Genomic DNA, 19,498 nt, shown 5'->3' with positions numbered 1-19,498 from the left:
TATTCATTTGAAAGTCTGCACAGAGCATACATGTTTACAATTTTACATGTATTTTGCTCTCCCCATGCCTCCTAGTCTCTGAACAGGACTGAGCCCCCAACCTCTGGCACCAACCTTATCTTTCTTAAGAAGTGTTTTAGGCAGCATCTGATCAAGCAAAAGAAGATAACAGATTACTTATTTGCCACACTGGTCTTGTGGTAGCAAGCATGACTTGTCCCTTAGCTAAGCAGGGTCTACCCTGGTTGCATATGAATGGGATACTAGAAGTGTGAGCACTGGAAGATATTCCCCTCGGGGGATGGAGCCGCTCTGGGAAGAGCATCTAGGTTCCAAGTTTGGCTTCTCCAAGATAGGGCTGAGAGGGATTCCTGCCTGCAACCTTGGAGAAGCCACTGCCAGTCTGTGAAGACAATATTGAGCTAGATAGACCAATGGTCTGACTGAGTATATGGCAGCTTCCTATGTTCCTGTGTTCAGTCTGATATTCTGAAATTGTCACCTTGCTAGTTTTCATGCAAATATAGCCACTACCATATTAAATGTGTAGAAAGGAAGCACTTGCTCGCCCCATGCCAATGTTGGCATGTCCGCTGACAGGGCCAGCCTGGCATCAAGGGATGGCCAGGTTGAAAACACGGGTTATTGGCCCACATCTACTGAAGGACTCACTCAGCCTGGCCGACCATTGAAGTATCTGCTGCTGCCCACTGACTGGGAATCCAGATCATGTGGAGTGTGTGTAGCTGTACACAGGAATCCCTTTCAGACCTTCCATCAAACACATGAAGATCAGCAAATGTGTGGGGAAGAATTTATTAAAAAGAGTGTATGGCTTTTAGGTAAAGAAAACATGGCTGTATTTTGAATGAGAAACATACCAAATTAATATCAAAACTGGGAGATTCCCTCTGCCAGGCAGTCCATGGATATCTTCTGTGCAAAAGTGAGCCAAATTAAGAGAACAGCTAATGAGCATGAGAGAGGCTCAAAAGTGTAGTGATGAAGCAAAGGTTTAACCTCCGAGTTCTCTCTGTAATCTAAACAACTGTTTAATGGCTAGAATATTAATTTCAACTACATCATTTTCTTTTATAATGTCTCTGGTGTAGAATAAACCACTAGAGTAATAAAATGATTTTCCTTTGAGACTGTATGGAGTTTTATCTCAAATGCCCTAAAAGTGATAATTTGATTAATAAAATGGTGAGATCTGCAGTTCTGAAGGGCTTTTAAGCTCAAAATCAATTGTGATACGTTCATTCCTCAGTGCTGGATTCATTGAATGCATTGTTGAACTCACTGAAGAGTGTGTTAGTAAAATTAAGTAATTAGTAAGATTAATGCCTTAGTAGAGCTATAACCTGGGCAGAATCCAGATTCATTAGATTTAATTATCTTTTGCTGGTTTAAATAATTTGTATTCTGTTGTCCACAGAGAATGTGGAAAAAGCCTTCCTCTATACTTGATGCAGGGGAAACAACACAAAAAAGGAAAGGAAATGGTTGGATCTCTTTGCTACAGCAGAGGTTATGGTTAAGACAAACCCTAATTTTGTTTGTGGGGGGCAATATTTATTTGATCTGTAACAAATGTGCAAAATAAAATATATCGTTTTAATATTCCAGTTTTGTGAAATTCACAAAGGTTGCTGTCCTAAATCCCAAACTTACTCTATGCAGTCATCCTTATGTGAAATTTATGTGAAACCATAAATTGATTTCATATCCCGAAACCTGAACTTGTACTCTAAACTCAGATGTGCTCTACTCAAATCTATTTGCATTTGTAAACTATGACTTCGAGTGGATTTGAAACTGATTTAGGAAGCTGAAAGTGTCAACCCCGCCCCCTCCCGCCCTGACAATGTTTTGAGATTCACAAGTTTCTACTTAGGAATTTTTCTCCCCCACAAAAATGTCCATCTTCCAAACTATAATGCTCCGAAAACAGGAATTTGCTCTCAAATATGGCAAATTTAGTAATGCTGTTTTAATAAAATCTGGAGAATGAATATATATATATATATAGAGAGAGAGAGAGAGAGAGAGCGCAGAGGTGCACCTAGGTAATTTTGGAACCGGGACCTAAAGGTCTTTGGAGTCCCCCCCACCCACCCCGTTTGTTGGAGCCTGCCCCACTCCGCTGCAAGTTAAGCATCATCCCCCTATTCTTATCCCACATAATTCTTTCCTCACTCCCTGCTCTGTCTCTCAAGCACCCAGCACAAGCCATAATCACACTCGGCCACCTGGCGCAGTGCAGGCCAACAGCTACCACACCACCTAGGACAGACTAAAGAGGATTTGGGGGCCCCCAGAGGGTGTGAAGGCCCTGGACTTTGGCTCCGAAGCCCAGGGGTAAGAGCACCACTGATTATGAATCTTGGTTTACTACTTTAGGGAGATGTTTGATAACATGTCCCACACAGTCGATGCATAAGGAACGGCTGTGAGAGAAGGGTGGGGCCTCCGGACACTCCAGTTTTAGCAGTCTCATACTACTTTTGGTAGCCAGTTTAGAGCATGGGGGCATGGTGGATAAAGAAGCAATTCTGTTCTCACTTACACTAGTGCTATCCCATCAGAGTCAACAGAAATACCCTGTTGTAGGTGGCCATTGAATCCCCATCCCAGAAAGAACTGTGATCATGAGGTTTTTATGGAGACAGAAATGCCTACTTTATTCCAAGAGCATCTTAGTTCTGGGTACAAGCAGTGTTAAAAGCAACCTCCTGCAAATGCGAGCTGCCAGGCCGCCAGACATCAAACATCTCATTTGGTTATTTCAAGGCATCCCAGCATAGCAGAGCCTGCAATCTGGGGAAATGAAAAGGTGAGAATGCATTATTGATTAATTACTTAGTTGTCTCCAAATGGTTATTGAGCCCGGCTGTGACTTTGACAAATTACTCTTCAATTTTTGTGACTGATATGCAATTTGAATAATGCAGTTTTACCATCCTCCTGTCAGAGAGTGACATTGAATATGATTCTGGTGGCTCACAAAAGGCAGTGGTGTCATGTTTAGGTAATGGATGATATTTGCCAACAGTTAGCAGGGGAAAAAAATAATTAAAGGCTGTGATATTTTGTTTGAAAAGAACACTGGGTTAATTAGTTCAGCTGAAAGTAAAACATCAACTTCTTTCATAGCCATAACTAACAAGCAGCTTCCTTGGGTTCAGTGCTGAATACTCAAGACTGTCTGATTATCATGTGGGTACCCATTTATATCTAAGAACATAAGACCAGCCCTGCTGGATCAGACCCAAGGCCAATCTAGTCCAGCATCCTGTTTCACACAGTGGCCCACCAGATGCCTCTGGGAAGCCCGCAGGCAAGAGGTGAGGACATGCACTCTCTCCTACTGCTAATCCCCTGGAACTGGTATTTAGAGCCATCTTGCCTATGAGACTGGAGGTGGCCTATAGCCCTCAGACTAGTATCCACCATTGATAGACTGGCCCCCCATGAATTTGTCTAAGCCCCTCTTAAAGCCATCCAGGCTGTTGGCTGTCACCACATCTTATGGCAGAGAATTCCATAGTTCACTATGTGTTGTGTGGAAAAGTACTTCCTTTTTTCAGCCCTAAATTTCTTGGCAATCAGTTTCATGGGATGACTCCAGTTCTAGTGTTATGAGAGAAGAAGAAAAATTTCTCCACACCATGCATGGTTTTATAGGTCTCTATCATGTCTCCACTAAAGTAAAAAGCCCCAGGTGTTGTAGCTTTGCCTCATAATAAAGAAGTGGGCACGGGTGGTTCAGTTCGAGTTTGAAGCGAACTCAAACTGAGCCACCTGGTCCACAAGCCGGTTTGAGTTGTCGAACCAGGTTGAATCGATTGAGGTTCAATTGCCTCATACATACAGCAGTTATGCAGAGGGCTCCCTACAGACATTCTAATGAACGCATAAAGGTCTGGGAAGAGTCTTTCTCTGTATACACACACACACTCACACACACATTCTATGAGTGGCTCCAACCAGCTTGATTGCCTATCTAAAAATAGGTTTGGGGGAGGCGGGCAAGAGGGCACCTTACCAACTCTCGCAGTGGCGGCAGCTCCCTGGCAGCGGCTCCTCTCAGCCCCACTGGAGTCCCCTTTGTACAGGCTGGCCGGGCAGCAGCCCGATTCCAGCCTCTGTGCATGTGCGGAGGCGATTTACGACACCATGTAGAGGTCACGCAAATGGCTAGGGTGGTGGGGAGCACCGATGGGGCCAAGAGGGGCTGCTGCAGAGCTGCCCTGCCACTGAAGAGCTGCTGCCAGGAGAGCCAGTAAGGTGCCTTCTTGCCTGCCCAAACCCATTTTTAGATAGCAATCCCCCTTTGCTTATAAAGGGGAATCCTTACCAGATTCCTCTTTACAAGCAGGACAATCGAGCCGGTTGAACCGGGCCGAACCGAACAGGAGGTTCCAGGTTACTGACTTGGTGGTGTTCATGTGAAGCCACCCATGGAATGAATGAGTGTGAGTGTGTGTGTGTTTGTGAATGTATGTATGTAGGGAAAGACTCCCCCCCCCACGACCTTTATGCATTCAACAGAATGTCTGTAGAGAGTCCTCTGCATTACTGCTGTGTATGTGTGAGGCCTACTTACAGATGTTCTAATGAAAGTGCATGGTGGGGCTAGAACCTCCACCACAGTGCCCAACCCCTGCCATGTATTCATTCTGAAAATGGCTTCTATCTCTGTAGTTAGAAACCTGATGGCCCTCATGCTCATGGCTTTGTCATCAGCTTATGCCTGTAGCCTATGATTGCTGCAAGGGATCCCCACTGCCACCTTTTTTTGCCAAGATAAGTTTGGGAAAGAATGAGCAGCAGAGGTTGGTGGTACAGAAGCAAGCTCCGCAATTAGGCCCAAGCTTCAGAATGGCCTGGGCCTGATTTGAAAGCATCTATTCAGATATTACATTGTATGTACATAGAGCTGTCTGTACCCATGTACATGTTTTTGTGTGAATAGTTTTAGATGCATTCATTTTAAAAGAGAACCAGGGTACAGATCCCTGCAAATGTAGGTTACAGATAGAAAGTGTACTACTGTCGGCGTGGTGAACACAATGTGTAAATAATTGTTTGTGTACACAGATCAACAATCTGTACATACTTTGCACAGATTGTACATGTATAATGTGTGAATAGGGCTGTGTGGGGAGGTAAACTGTTGAAATTCTGTTTTAGACCCCACCTCCATTTTGAGAACTGATGCCATCTCTACTCAGCCACAGCTCATCCTAACAAGCTGGTGTGGGGGGCGGGATCCCAAATGAGGCCCAGCTACCTCTTTTTCCCAGCAGCCCCATTCCATCTTTCTCTCCTGCCCTGCCCTGCCCTGGCATTAATGAGAGCTGCACTGTCTGCAGGATGGCAAGCCTACATGCAGCGCAGCTCCCATTATCACCGAGGCGAGGGGAGATGAGAGAGAGAGAGAGAGGGGCACAAATGGAGCTTCCCGGAGCCAGAGGCAGCTGCGTCTCAGTTGGCACCCCCCCTGGCTTGTTAGGATGACCCGCTACCGTCACTTCTGCAGATGAGCATTGGTTTTAAACCTTCCAGAGGGCAATATTTTTATTTCTCTCTCCCTGGTAACTGAAATAGACTTGCAGAATATGAACATCTTTGAAAGAAGGTAAAAACATTGTAATGTTAACCATTTCAGAATTCAATTACTAGCTGGCAATAGCTTGGGGGCAGGGTGTGTGTATGTGAAATGTGTCCTAGATTTCATTAGCTGAAGTAGGTTATGGATAATCTTTTGGAGGAGTGGGTATTTAGGGTCAGGACATTGCCCATAAAGTCTGGGCTGAGAGGGAAATTAAAACAGAGCTTTCATTTTGAATCAAAAGCCTGAAGACTTTTCTTCAACTATTGTCTCAGCAAATAAACATTTTTTACTGCATGAGTCCTCAGGAAATGAATAACTGGTCTCATAATAGCCATAGTAAACAATACTGAGCAATGTACATGCCAGAACCCATTACCTCTCCTAATACAACACCCCATTTCAAAGAGACTCCTGGGATGATTGTGAACTCTGGGTGCTTGAGGTTAGGTTGAGTTTAAATCTGCTCTTGTAAGCATGGGTCTATGTATCTCTTTCTAACTTTGCTCTGAAAAGTGACCATGCTAAAAAGAGCAGCAACCTTCTCTTCCTGCCATCTGCCAATGCGTCTGAGAAGCTTAAATTTAATTCAGTTCCTCAGAAATTGATATTTACAGTTATTTTACATCTATATTGCCATAAGTAGTGGAGGAGGAGAAGAAACATCCTAATTGGGCCTTCTTTTTAATTTTGAAAACTAAATGTCACAACAACATCCTTGAATCTGCCTCCCAAGGCAGAAGATGGCTCATTATTCACTAGTCACCATGACAGGCCTGGTTTGCATAAGGTACTGGTACTTTTCCATGAGGATGGCAGTCACATGGTTGATTCCTTCAATTATTTTTGCAAAGAAGTAGGTCATATGAAATAAAAAATGCCTAAGCATGTTTAAAATAGATCTTGGAGTCTCTTTTGCCTGGTTGTCTCTGCTGCGGAGAAGTCCTGAGAGAGTTTTCGTTGACAGATTTCAACTGCTTAATGCCCCAGTGCTAAGCACTTAGGAAAATAACACTCACACTTGCACGCATATGCACACAAACCAGATATAAAGCCATGATGATGATGATGATGAAGAAGATTAATAATAATAATAATAATAATAATAAAATAATTTTTTGAAAAAACAGTGAGGCATTACCTTGGCGTGGTTGTGGGGCTTCCATGCTCTGAGGAAGGTAAGAGCTATGCCAGAGGTCCAACCATACTGGACAGTTCTAACCAGAGGAGCCAGACGAAGAGTGCCTCTCCCATCAACAATATGGTGAGACGTAACTTTAATAAATGTATACCGGATCAGTTATCGCCCGGGTCAACAAGGACCACGCCAGGTGCTGGAGTCCCTGGACATTTGGTGGCAAGTGGGCTACAGGACTCAGGATCTTCAGTTAAGCAGCCAGGGCTGGAGACTGCAAGGTTACAGGAAGAAACGTCGCATAACTGGAAAAAATATACGAAAAATGCCAACAAGGAAATAATGATCTGCTATTACAAGTCTAGTCCAACGAGAAGAGGTTATTTAAAAAGAATGTACCAAATTTGGAAAGAGAAGCATCCAGATACAGAAATAACAGAACAAAGGCTAGAACACCAGAGAAGATTCATAATAAGAAATAAAGTATTCACAGGAGTTGAGCTGGAAGAACTGCAAAGAGCAACACAGGCTCAAGATATGGAAGAAGGATTACCACCAACTGAAGAAGTTGCTCAGGCGCAGGTGGAGGAGGTGTTGGAAATAGAGGATGCCACTGTTGCTCAACAGTTTCAAAATCAAAACCAGGCAACCTCCCTTTTGCCTTCACCTCAAAAACCCGAATGCCGTTTAACAGAAAAGCAACAAGAACTAAAGCAAAAAATAACTGAGCCCATGAACCAAACAACCACCAGGGTTCAACTTCCAGCTCTAAAAACCTTTGCCAAAAAACAACTTGCTCAGGCATCAAAAGATATAAATGCTGCACTTGCAGAAGTAAAAACAAATAATTTGCAAGAAACAAACCAACTAATGTACAGTGCAGCAACAATAACAACACAAGAGCTCGGATATAAGATCAGTGGATCTGTAAAAAAAGAAAGTAGTACATCACCTAAATGGAAGATTAGATTACAAAGGCTTAGATCAAATGCTAGTAAATGGAAAGATATGAAAGACAAGAAGCTGAAGAATGAAAACACCAAACAGTATCTGATCCAAAAATACCACCTAGATTCAAGGAAAATTAGAGAAGCCATGGAAATAATAAAGCAGCAAATAACAGCAGTGTCAAAGAAGATTAGCAGATACGAAGCCAGAATTACACAATACAGGCAGAATCTCCAGTTCCAGTCGAATCAGAGACGTTTCCAAAGCCCAGAAGGAGAAACTGCAAGAAACATAGAAACACCAAATAAAGAAGAAACAGTGCAGTTCTGGGGGAAATTATGGGACAATCCAATAGATTATAATACAAAAAGCAGGCTGGATGAAAGCGGTCAAAAAATGTAACCAACAAATGCAAGATCTAATAATAACACCAGAATTAATAAGTGAAAGAGCAAAGAAAATTAAAAATTGGACTGCACCAGATGACGATGAAGTTCATGGCTTTTGGCTTAAACACCTAACAGGCCTTCATAAACAACTATCAAAACAGTTCAATGACATTTTGCAAGGAGGTGATATTGAACAATGGCTAACAACTGGGAAAACTCATCTCATCATGAAAGACCCAGCAAAAGGTACACTTCCAAGTAATTATAGACCGATCACCTGCCTGCCAACCATGTTCAAATTATTAACTGGAATAATAGCAGATGAAGTAATGCAACACTTATTAACTAACAAAGAGCTTCCAGTTGAACAGAAAGGAAATTGCCCGAACACCAGAGGCACAAAAGACCAGATGCTGATTGACAAAATGATTTTAGAAAATTGCAAGAGAAGAAAAACCAATCTAAGTGTTGCATGGATTGACGACAAGAAAGCCTTTGATTCATTGCCTCACATATGGATACTAAAATGTTTAGAAACAACTCGTGTCAGCAAAAACATTCAGATGTTTATAAGAAAAGCAATGAGCATGTGGAGTACACAGTTAACAATCAATGGCGAGACACTTGGACAGGTTAGCATTAGAAGAGGCATTTTCCAAGGGGACTCACTATCCCCTCTGTTGTTTGGAATTGCCATGACCCCACTTTCACAAATACTAAACAAAACAGGCCTCGGATACCAAACATCTAAAACATCAAGTAAAATCAACCATCTGCTGTACATGGATGATCTGAAGTTGTATGGAAAGTCCCAGTCAGAAATCTGCTAAACACTGTCGATATATTAAGTAGTGATATAGCAATGGAATTTGGACTAGACAAGTGTGCTGCACTAATAATGAACAGAGGAAAAATAAGAAGAACAGAAGGAATAGAACTGCCCAATGGAAGCCACATCAAGAACCTGGAAGAGAAAGTGAAAGAACATTCAAATACTTGGGCATACTCCAGGCTGATAACATTGCACACACTGTAGTTCAAAGAAAAATGGGAAATGAATACATCAGGAGAGTTAGAAAAATCCTCAAGTCCAAACCTAATGGCGGGAACACCATACAAGCCATAAACATCTGGGCTATACCTGTTATCAGATACACTGCAGGAATAATAGACTGGACCCAGGCAGAGCTAGAGACGCTAGATCGTAAGATCAGGAAAATAATGACCATCAATCATGCTCTGCACCCCCGCAGTGATGTAGATAGGCTATACCTCCCTCGCAGCTCAGGTGGAAGAGGAATGATGTAAATCCATCAAACAGTAGAGGAGTAGGAAAGAGGCCTTGAAGAATATATCAAGGACAGTGAAGAAGATGGACTTCAAATGGTCAGGAACGAGAAACTATTCAACACCAATGAAACAAAGCAGGCCTACAAGAAAGAACAAGTCAAGAACCGAGGAGAAAAATGGAAAAATAAGCCACTGCATGATCAATATTTGCACAATATAAGTGGAAAGTCAGACATCACCAAGAACTGGCAATGGCTTAAGAATGGCAACTTGAACAAAGAAACAAAAGGTTTAATACTGGCTGCACAAGAACAGGCACTAAGAACAAATGCAATAAGAGCAAAAGTTGAAAAATCAACAACAAACAGCAAGTGCTTCCTTTGTAAAGAAGCAGATGAAACAGTGGACCACCTAATCAGCTGTTGTAAAAAGATCACACAGACTGACTACAAACAAAGGCATGACAAGGTAGCAGGGATGGTACACTGAGACATCTGCAAAAAATACAAGCTACCTGTAGCCAAAAATAGGTGGGACCATAAAATTGAAAAAGTTGTCGAAAATGAAGATGCAAAAATATTATCGGACTTCCGACTACAAACAGACAAACATCTGCCACACAATACACCAGATATAACTGTAGTCGAGAAGAAAGAAAAACAAGTCAAAATAATCGACATAGCAATACCAGGGGATAGCAGAATAGAAGAAAAAGAAATAGAAAAAATAACAAAATGCAAAGATCTACAAATCACAATTGAAAGGCTGTGGCAGAAAAAGACCAAAATAATCCCAGTGGTAATTGGTGCCCTAGGTGCAATTCCAAAAGAACTTGAAGAGCACCTCAACACCAGAGGGGCCACAGAAATCACCATCAGCCAACTACAAAAAGCAACATTACTGGGAACAGCCTATATTCTGCGACGATATCTATAATAACAGCATCAACATTGATAATAAAAGTCAGCCATCCCAGGTCCTTGGGAAGGACTTGATGTCTGGATAAAACAAACCAGTCAATAACAACTGTCAGACTGTGTAAACAATAATAATTAATTGATGATAAAAAAATATAAAGCCTCATGTTAGCCTGGGTTTATCACTGCTCTTTTGGATTTATTCTATCATTAGCTAACCCAATGAGGTTCTAACAAAGACTGTCTGATATAAAATATGTATCAATGCTCCATAAAAACTGTTTATTATTTTTGGGATTTATACTCCACCTTTTGACAAATGCCCTCAAGACAGCTTACAACATAAATTATTATTATTATGAATATTCATATATTGCTTTGCTTTTCAACAAAAAATTCTCAGTTTCTCAATGTTCTAGCACAATTTCTCAAACATAGAAAAAAGAATAGGATGCTTACCTGTCCCCAAATGGCTCACAATCTAAACAGAAATACAAGAGAAATATCAGTAACAGCCCCTGGAAACATCTTGTGCTGGACTGAAGAAGGTCAGTTTATCTCCCACCGCTAAATGCAATCCCATCTACAAACATAATAAAGAACATATAAACACCAATTTTTAAAAAAAACTACAACAGATAAAACAGCAATGAAGAAGCAAGATAAAAATTGCAGGTAAAATATGAGAGAGAGAGAGAGAGAGAGAGAGAGAGAGAGAGAGTCAGTATGGAATAGAATGAAGTGGTCTTTACCTGTGGCTAAGAGATCGCAGTGAAGATGCTTTCAGAGGGGAAAATGACAACCAAGAGTGAATCTCCTCTGTAGCTGCCCCCACTCTGTGGAACTCTCTTCCCCTGAGATGTGACTAATGCCTTCTTTGCCCATATTCAAGGGCAAGTTTAAAACCCTCTGTATTATCCCTGCTTTTTCAAAAAGGGGCTGACTTATTTTGGGCTGATGTATATGCTTTCTCTTCTTATTGCTTGTCTCATGTGATGTGATGGTAGCTTTTATTGCCTTTAAAAAACTTGTTCTGTTGTTAGCTACTTTGAGTTCCTTCAAGAAAATAAAGTAGGATATTAATCTTTAAAAAAATATAATGATGTGGGAGAAGGTGATCTTTTAGGCATCCTGGCCTCAGGCTGTTCTAGGGATTTAAAGGTCAATCCAGTACTTTGAATTGGGCCAGGGCACTCCAAAAGCCCAGTGAAGATTTTTTAACATAAATATTGTTATTAATAATCCTTACAATAGCGAGTGGGGGGGACTTCCATGAAGCAGGGTGAGGTGGTTTCCTCAGGCATGGGTGTGGGGAGGGTTGCAAGAGTGGTGGCCACCAGCATGGGTGCCACCATTTCTCACTCTGGGATACACCACTCATTTTCCTTCTTTTCCCCCACCACTTGAGCTAGAAACCTCCCTGTCACCATTGCTTGATGTCATAAGCCCCATTCAGGCCTCCAAAAATGTGCCGCTTGTAGAATCCAGAGGAATGAGTTGTGGTATACAAGGACAAGACCGTGAAGTTGAATCAGGAATTTTAACTTTTTAATGAGATAAATATGTTTTACAGAGAGGCAAGTGCAGTCTGCCTTCAGTGCTCTTGCTCAGCGATATAGCTGCAAATTCAGAAGGGCAGGCTCTCTCCATGACAGCCCTCATTGCCATGCCCACTCCAATAACCAGAAAAGCCGAGAAGTAATGGTGGTCTGTCCCTGCATGTCCCCACGCCACTACACCCCTGCTCTTGCTGCTGGCTGTTTGTTAGCCCCACCTCTACTCCAACAACAACAACAAATATTTATATACCACTTTTCAACAAAAGTTTCCAAAGCAGTTTACACAGAGAAATAACAAACAAATAAATAATATGGATCCCTGTCCCCAAAGGGCTCACAATCTAAAAAGCAACACAAGGCAGACATCAGAAACAGTCACTGGAAGTACTGTGCTGGGGGTGGATAGGGCCAGTTACTCTCCCCCTGCTAAATAAAGAGAATCACCATGTTAAAAAGGTGCTTCTTTGCCCAGTTAGCAGGGGGTATTTATTCCAGGACTGGAATAAAAGTAACTAAAGCACCATTCAAAAGCTGGCCTGGATCAAGGAAAAAACACCACACTGCTAACCATGTACAGTGGTGCGAATGGGTCAGAAGTCTCGCCCCACCCCATCAATCACCACCACTCGCATTTAGAGTGGCGTTTATGTGAATAGGGAAATGCCCTATTCATGACTGTGGGCATTTCCATGATTGCAAGGCTATACAACGGTTACAGCAGCACGTTTTTGAAGGTCTGAATGGGGCTGTAGTCTGAGAGTATTTGTGTGTGCTTGTGTATCATTGCTGTTGCATCAGTACCATGACCTGAGGATGCTGAGCATGAGCACCCACCTGCAGATGGGGTGGGCGTCATATTGTTCTTTGCCTCAGGTAGCAAAATATCTAGGACTGCCCCTGACAACAGCCCTGTCATACTGTATTATTATAGAATGGGTGAGTTGTGTATATGTGTGTGTGGCTTGCTTAGGACCACCTCAGGATTTCATGGCTAGGGTGGCTTTGGAGCCGTCGACTTCCGTGTGTCACACTGATTAGGCACTACGGCCTTAGTACTTTTTTGTTCATATCTATCTCATTTGCACTTTTTGGTTAAATTTATCACATTTTTTTCTCCATATCATGGACTCACACCTTTTTCTAATTTTCTTGCATGAATTTTAAAAAATACATCCAAAATGAAAATAGCCTCTTGCTTAATACTGAAGTAAGTGGCAAAAAGATCAGTGCTGGCATAAGACCACCAGCCAGGTGGCAAACCTAATTCTTGGCATGCAACACACTTATCTAGTTTGCAATTTGCTGCTTTATTTCAGGAAAAGGAGCAAGAGCGGCAGATCAGCCTCAGTAAAACGCTGTCCTGAATCATTAGTATTCCACGCCCCATTCATACACTATGCATTTAGTTAATAGCTGGCTCATCCTTGCCTTTATTTGTTTCTATTCTGACCTGGTGACTCTGTCGTTATAGGCCCTGCAAGCTATGATTCGTGTTCACAGATCTGGTGAATGGAAGAAAAGAGACTTGCTCTCTTTTGTGAATATTTTCTAAGCAAGTGCGTGGAAGGTTATAGAATTTGAATGTCATGTTCAAATTAATGTGTTTAAACAAACAAACAAACAAACAAAAATATATTCTCAGTTCCTTTCCTCTTTGTAAAATCTTTTCTTCCTCAGTCAGGAAGAATGAGATACAAATACAAGGTATTCAAGGTATACTACTACCATATTTGCCTACTACATTCCAAAGGATAGATACAGACTGGCATACTGGGGAATGGTTAATTTTCTGAAAAATTGGTTAAAATACCAAAAGCTATACACCAGATTATAGATTGCTATAACTTCCTAGATGGCTTTCTCTAATAATGGACAGAGCAAAACAAGGCTGGCTGGAGGGCTGAGGGTTTTTTATTAGCCCACCTGAGTGTGTTGTGGGGGCAATGGTGCACAGTTGACCTACACATGTAGCAGAATCATGTGGTGTAAGTTTCTCTGGATGGGACTGTTTGCATTGCAGGCAGAAGATTTTAGGTTTGAAGTCCCTCTCTTTGTCTCGTACCACACATGGCAGGGTATACACACAAACCTCCTAGCACAAAGAAAACTAGCATGTCGGTGGAATGGCTAGACTTCGTTCTAGTCTTTATTTCTAGTTTTCTATGTGAGGGGAGTTTTTTGGTGGGGGGGCTTTCAAACATGTAATATGGTACAGTCTAGGAAAAGCTATACCTTAGGATTGTGCTAATTGTGTTGCTTAGATTTGAGAGTGTGCCTTGAGCCCCTCTCACTTTGGGGATACATTCTCATTTGGCCAGAAACAAGATAAGAGACTGGCATAGGTGCCACCAAGGGAGGAAAAACACCTTCCAGAGAAGTAGCTAATCCCCTTTCACACACACACACACACACACACACACACACACACACACACACACACACTTGCTAAACTAATTACTAAATCATTAACTGGAAATTAAAACAAGGCTTAATTCCTAAGCATGATTACTTGAAAGTTCACTCCATCAAGAATAAGAGGAGGAGGAGGAGGAGGTGGTGGTGGTGGTGGTGGTGGAAGGAGAATATTTATATACTGCCCTTTCCCCTAAGACCCCAAGCAGTTAACAACAAGATAAAAAAAATCATTCAATAAAAACAACATAAAAACAAAACAAAGGCAGCTAAAAATGTAAAAATGGCACAAGACTAAAATCCATTTGGTGGGTACCAGGGACAGGGCCTTCTAAGTGATAGCACCACAATTGTAGAATGATATCTCTGGGAACCAACAATCTCCCTATGCTTCTGTTTTAAACAGTGTTTGAAATAATTTTTACTCTGGAAGTGTTTTATGATTAACTTTGCTGTTCTTATGGTTTTCTAAGCTTTTCAGTGCTGTTGTATATGTTTATTGTGGTATTTGATTTTTAAATGGTATGTTATGGTTTTTTTAATTAATTCTTCCCTTTAAATGTAAGCTGCTTAATCAGCAGGATTTACTTCTCAGAAAATATGTTTAGGGTGTGAAATACACTATTATTTTTCTTTAAGAAATCTAAAATGTGGGAACGCTTCCCCTCCCCCCGACAGCATTTTACCCTATTAATTTTATTTGTGTGTGTGTGTGTGCTGTCAGAGGATCTGGACTAGTGTGTCCTTCTGGCATAGGCATTCTTGATAGATTCCATTTCACAAGTTTATGAGAAGCTGATCTAAAAACAAAAAAACAAAAACCTGTATCTGTTTTGCTGAAGTCTTTGTTGCTTCTTGTAGAATACAACCGTGAATCCACTTGCTCCTTATGCAGTGTGACTCCTGGAAGGATCATACAGTGTGTGTCATCATTATTAGTTTTAACACCACCTCAGCACTTATTATTTAAATCAATATTGCACCATTTATGCCAAGACTGGGCTGCTAAATAGGGGGTGCTGCTTTAGGATGCATGGAAAAGAGTGCTGTGTACGTGTGTCTTGTATGTTTATGTGGAGACTGAGAGGGCATATGTAATGATTGTAGCTGACTCTGCTGGCTCTTCTAAAGAGCTTTCCTCTCCTAGGACAGTTTCATTATAAAGAAATCAAGTGAGGGGGCCTGAGAGGTCAGCCCAATGATTTAGTGATCACAGCAGGGTGCCAGGTCTGTCAGGTCCCCAGACAAAATAAATATGAGGAATGAAACTTGCATCCTATTTTGCAAAGACAGGATCAAATTGCAGTGTCATATCATTGAGAGCAAAGATAGGAAAATTAGATTGGGCTATAGCCAGAATGGATAAAGCAGGCAGTGTCTCCCATTAGGACGTTCAAGGCAACAAAACATTGTATTTATTCAAATTCAAACATCTAACCTGTCTATTATTCATTGAATAATAGTGAGCATTTGGTTAATCAATTCCTTGATCCAGGCCAGCCTCTGAATGGTGCTTTAGTTACTTTTAGCCAAGTCCTGGGGCAGAGGTGGGGCTAACAAACAACCAGCAGCAAGAGCATCAAAAGTAGTCTGCATTTGCCTTTCTGCAAATAATGTTTATTTCATTAAACCACTGCAAATCGTGTAGTGATGCAAATGGCCTCTGTGCATGCGTGGAGGTCACAGTAATGGTGGCTACATGTACATAGCGGCCCAAAATGGGTCACAGACTGACTGGCCTGTCATTTGGGAGGCCAGTCGTGGTGGGGGGGGAGTGTTCAAGGAGCCTCTGCTGCTGCTGCCATCCCCACTGCCACAGTGGCACCTTGTTTTTTAAGGTTAAAAAACCCATTTTTCTCACACACCCCCACCCTGTACTCCTTGCCAGATTCCCATTTACAAGTATATCCCCTCAGGCCAGCTTGCGAGTTGGGGTTTCGAGCCGGGCATGGCTCAACTTGAGCTCGGACCAGCTTCCCTCTTCACGGGGCCAGTTCAGTTTGAGTGTGAGCCTCTGAGGTGGCTTGAATTCAAGCCTAGCTCACTTCGAGTTGGCTGACATACCCCTAACCCTGAGAGGTTATTGGTCAGGATCAGGAAAGGCTTTCATTTATTTTCGCTCCTGGCAGTGGGTGCTGTGATGAATCTTCCATTTAAGGAAGCTCTCTGAAATGGGAAAGGAGCAAGTTAGGCTGGGAAATACATTTTTTCAGAGCCTGCAGAAGGCAGAAGCTTCAACAGTTGAATTAGGGGCTGAATCCAATTGGCCCAAATTTGACCCTATTCAATCCAAAACAGACATTGGTTTGAATGAGTTCAAATCAGGTTGAATTGGACCAAATCAGGCTTTGCACACTCCTGTTTATGATATACAAAGCCAAACGTCCCATGCATCGTGACTGACCAGGGGTTTGAAAAGCCTCCTGTTTTGCAGCTTGCAAAATCAGGGGGATTGTTGAGCATCTGGCAGCAGGCTTCAATACAAAATGGGTGGACATTAGGTCCAGAGGGTCCCAAGTTATATAAGTAGGTTATAAGCAAGTAACTGGCCTGGGTATCAGCATACACTGAAACATCACAAATGGAAGTATGGAAACTTCTAATAACGGCGCTACTCTCACAGCAGGAGCTACTGCCTGATTCTGCAACAGCAGGTTATGCACTACATAGAAAAGGAGAGCTGGTCTTATGGTAGCAAGCATGAATGGTCCCTTTTGCTAAGCAGGGTCAACCCTGTTTTGCATTTAGATGGGTGACTACATGTGAGCACTGTCGGCTGTAAGATAATTCCCTTAGGGCATGGGGCTGCCGCTCGGTAGCAGTGCATCTGCTTTGCAGGCAGAATGTCCCAGGTTCATTCCCTGACATGGCTCGGAAAGACTCTTGCCTGAAATCTTGGAAAGCTGCTGCCTATCAGTGTAGTCACCGCTGAACTAGGTGGGCCATGGTCTGATTTGGCATAAGGCAGCTTCATATGTTCCTATAGAGTCTTAGGATTCATGTGCTATGCAGCGGATGTATGTGCACTAGTCAAAATGCACCAGCCTTCCATTTAAAGGTTTTACCTCAGAGGAGAGGGAGATGGAACATGGAGAATGGTAACTCTACTGCACATGTGTGCACACTAGCCCATTTTAAAACGGCATCCTTGAAATGTCCCGTCCCCCCCAATGGCAAAAACAGGAGCAAAGAAGGGGCAATAATTTACTCAGGACAGGCACCTGGTAAATAGATCCAGCTGAAGTATATCTATAAGCATGGATGCCAGAGACACTCATCCCTGTATGTAAAAAAGGGTGACTGGTTATATTTAAGCTGTGGCGGGATCGAATGATATAGGTTTTTATGAGAAGGAAAGAGTAGCCACAGCAAATACTCATTAAGTACACTGCCATTTTTGCAGTTCAATCTTAAATATCTAAGGACAGGCCTTTAAGCTTGCTGAGAATCTGGCTTCCTCCCTCTGCCCCATTCAGCTAAACTCTGAAAGAGGGCCTGTCACAGATCCCATGGTGCTGATACTACCCTGTGTCATGGCCTGGTCTTAATCAGCCCCGCTTATTATCTTTCACTGCTGCCACCAAGTAGACTTTCGTATTTTTTCTGGCTATGTCTACGAAAACTTCTGCCTCTTTCAAAATTAGGTCGGGTGGAAGGACTTCTAAGCGTGGGATGGGGAAACAGACAGAAGCTACACATGTTTTACTTCAAAACATAAAACTTTACTTTGGGTCCTTACCAAGAGTCCTTTTGCAATCACCTTTAGTCAGCTTCTGCAGCAAGCCTTGTCCCTTGCTCAGCCTCAGGTCCTGCTCTTCTTTCCCAGTTCTGGGGGTTGGATCCCAGACTGTTCCTCTTCAGCTGCTTTGGGAGTGAGTCAGTCTTTCAGAGAGTCACACTCTCCCAGTGATTTCTCAGCTCTCTTTCCAGCACCAGCTCTGATCCTCTATGGCTGTGACAGCAACTTGCACTCCTTGCACTCCTTCACCTGAACACTCTTCAGCTCTCTAACTTGCAGTAAAACTCTGCTCAAGGCAGCCTCTTTATATCCTCTTTTTCCCTCCAATTTTTTTCCAAACAAACCAATCAAAACAACTAAAGTTCCCTCCATTAAAAAAAAAAAAAAACCCACATAACTATACTCAATCAAATCAAACCCTGTCTTCCCTCCAAAATTAAACCAGTACAATTCTTCTCCCTCTAGAACCAAAGTGTAGAACAGGAGCTGTGAACTTCTGACTGCTGCACAGCTTTTTAACATAGGGGGTAAGCAAAGCAATTGCAGTACAGAAATCTTCTATACAAAAAGAGGAGGTTCAGGCCTCATTCCTCCACAGGGCTACTGATTAAAAGTCAGTGCTCCTGAATACATGGGCAAAGTGGCTTTCATTAGTTTAATGTCCCATTCTTAAGAAATATCTGTACAAATGGAACAAAGGAACAATGGCAAACAATAGCCCTTTATTTCTTACCCAGTTGAGGGCTCTTTTCTACCATTCTCCTACTCTGTCTACTTTGAACTGAAGATGCTACAGAGAGTGCACACAAGAGCAATAAACAGTACAAATTGCAATTCCAAAAAGGAAATGCTGTTAAAATCCCCAGCAGGGAACCCAAAGATTAACCACCCGTGAATTCCATACCTGTCAATCCTTCACCTACAATGCAGGCCATTTTATCTTTAAGCCCTTAACATTTAGCAATCTAAATGCTGAACAACTGGGCCTAAATTGGACTCTCTCTTTCTCTTTCTAACAAATAACATCTGGGATAACAGAGAACATTAGACACTGCAAAAGGCCAGCTTTGCTGGCCAAAAGGTGAGTGGCCTCATAAAGAACAATTTCACACTATTTAAACAAGTCACTGCTGGCTGACCTGCACAGCTCCCTGTCCTGGTCGCTGCAGGGACTTTCCTGCTTTCGTTAGCCCTACGAAAATCCTTTAGAAGGAAAACTCTGATTGAAAAAGATGGTTACAGAGATGCCGCTTTTTTATTGGAGATGAAAATGGAAATTACACAAAAAGTAATTGGTATACTGTCTATGGGTTACAGGGATTTCTAGCCCCATTAACCATTTGAATTTGTCTGCATACTTGTTAAATTGCCCCTAGATGTGTAAGAACTGTTGGAATCCTTCTGGGCTAGGGATTTGTAGAACATATTCAAGGAATCATATTCATTGCATTCAAGGCACACAGTCAAGTACTTCGACATTTTGTAGACCATA

At 42.1% G+C, this 19,498-nt stretch overlaps 1 long non-coding RNA gene across 1 annotated transcript; it reads right to left on the bottom strand.

The window, feature by feature from the left end:
• Positions 1–2,665: 2,665 nt before the first annotated feature.
• Positions 2,666–18,519, bottom strand: LOC128324731 (uncharacterized). The gene is made up of 3 exons (XR_008307062.1): positions 18,007–18,519; positions 10,756–10,879; positions 2,666–2,820 (listed from the first exon to the last, which is right to left on the bottom strand). It is a non-coding gene; the product is annotated as an uncharacterized LOC128324731 (long non-coding RNA).
• Between the last annotated feature and the right edge of the window lie 979 nt (positions 18,520–19,498).

This window comes from Hemicordylus capensis, chromosome 4, assembly GCF_027244095.1.
Source record: "Hemicordylus capensis ecotype Gifberg chromosome 4, rHemCap1.1.pri, whole genome shotgun sequence".
NCBI lineage: Eukaryota > Metazoa > Chordata > Lepidosauria > Squamata > Cordylidae > Hemicordylus > Hemicordylus capensis.
This window is presented reverse-complemented; position numbering and strand designations above follow the sequence as displayed.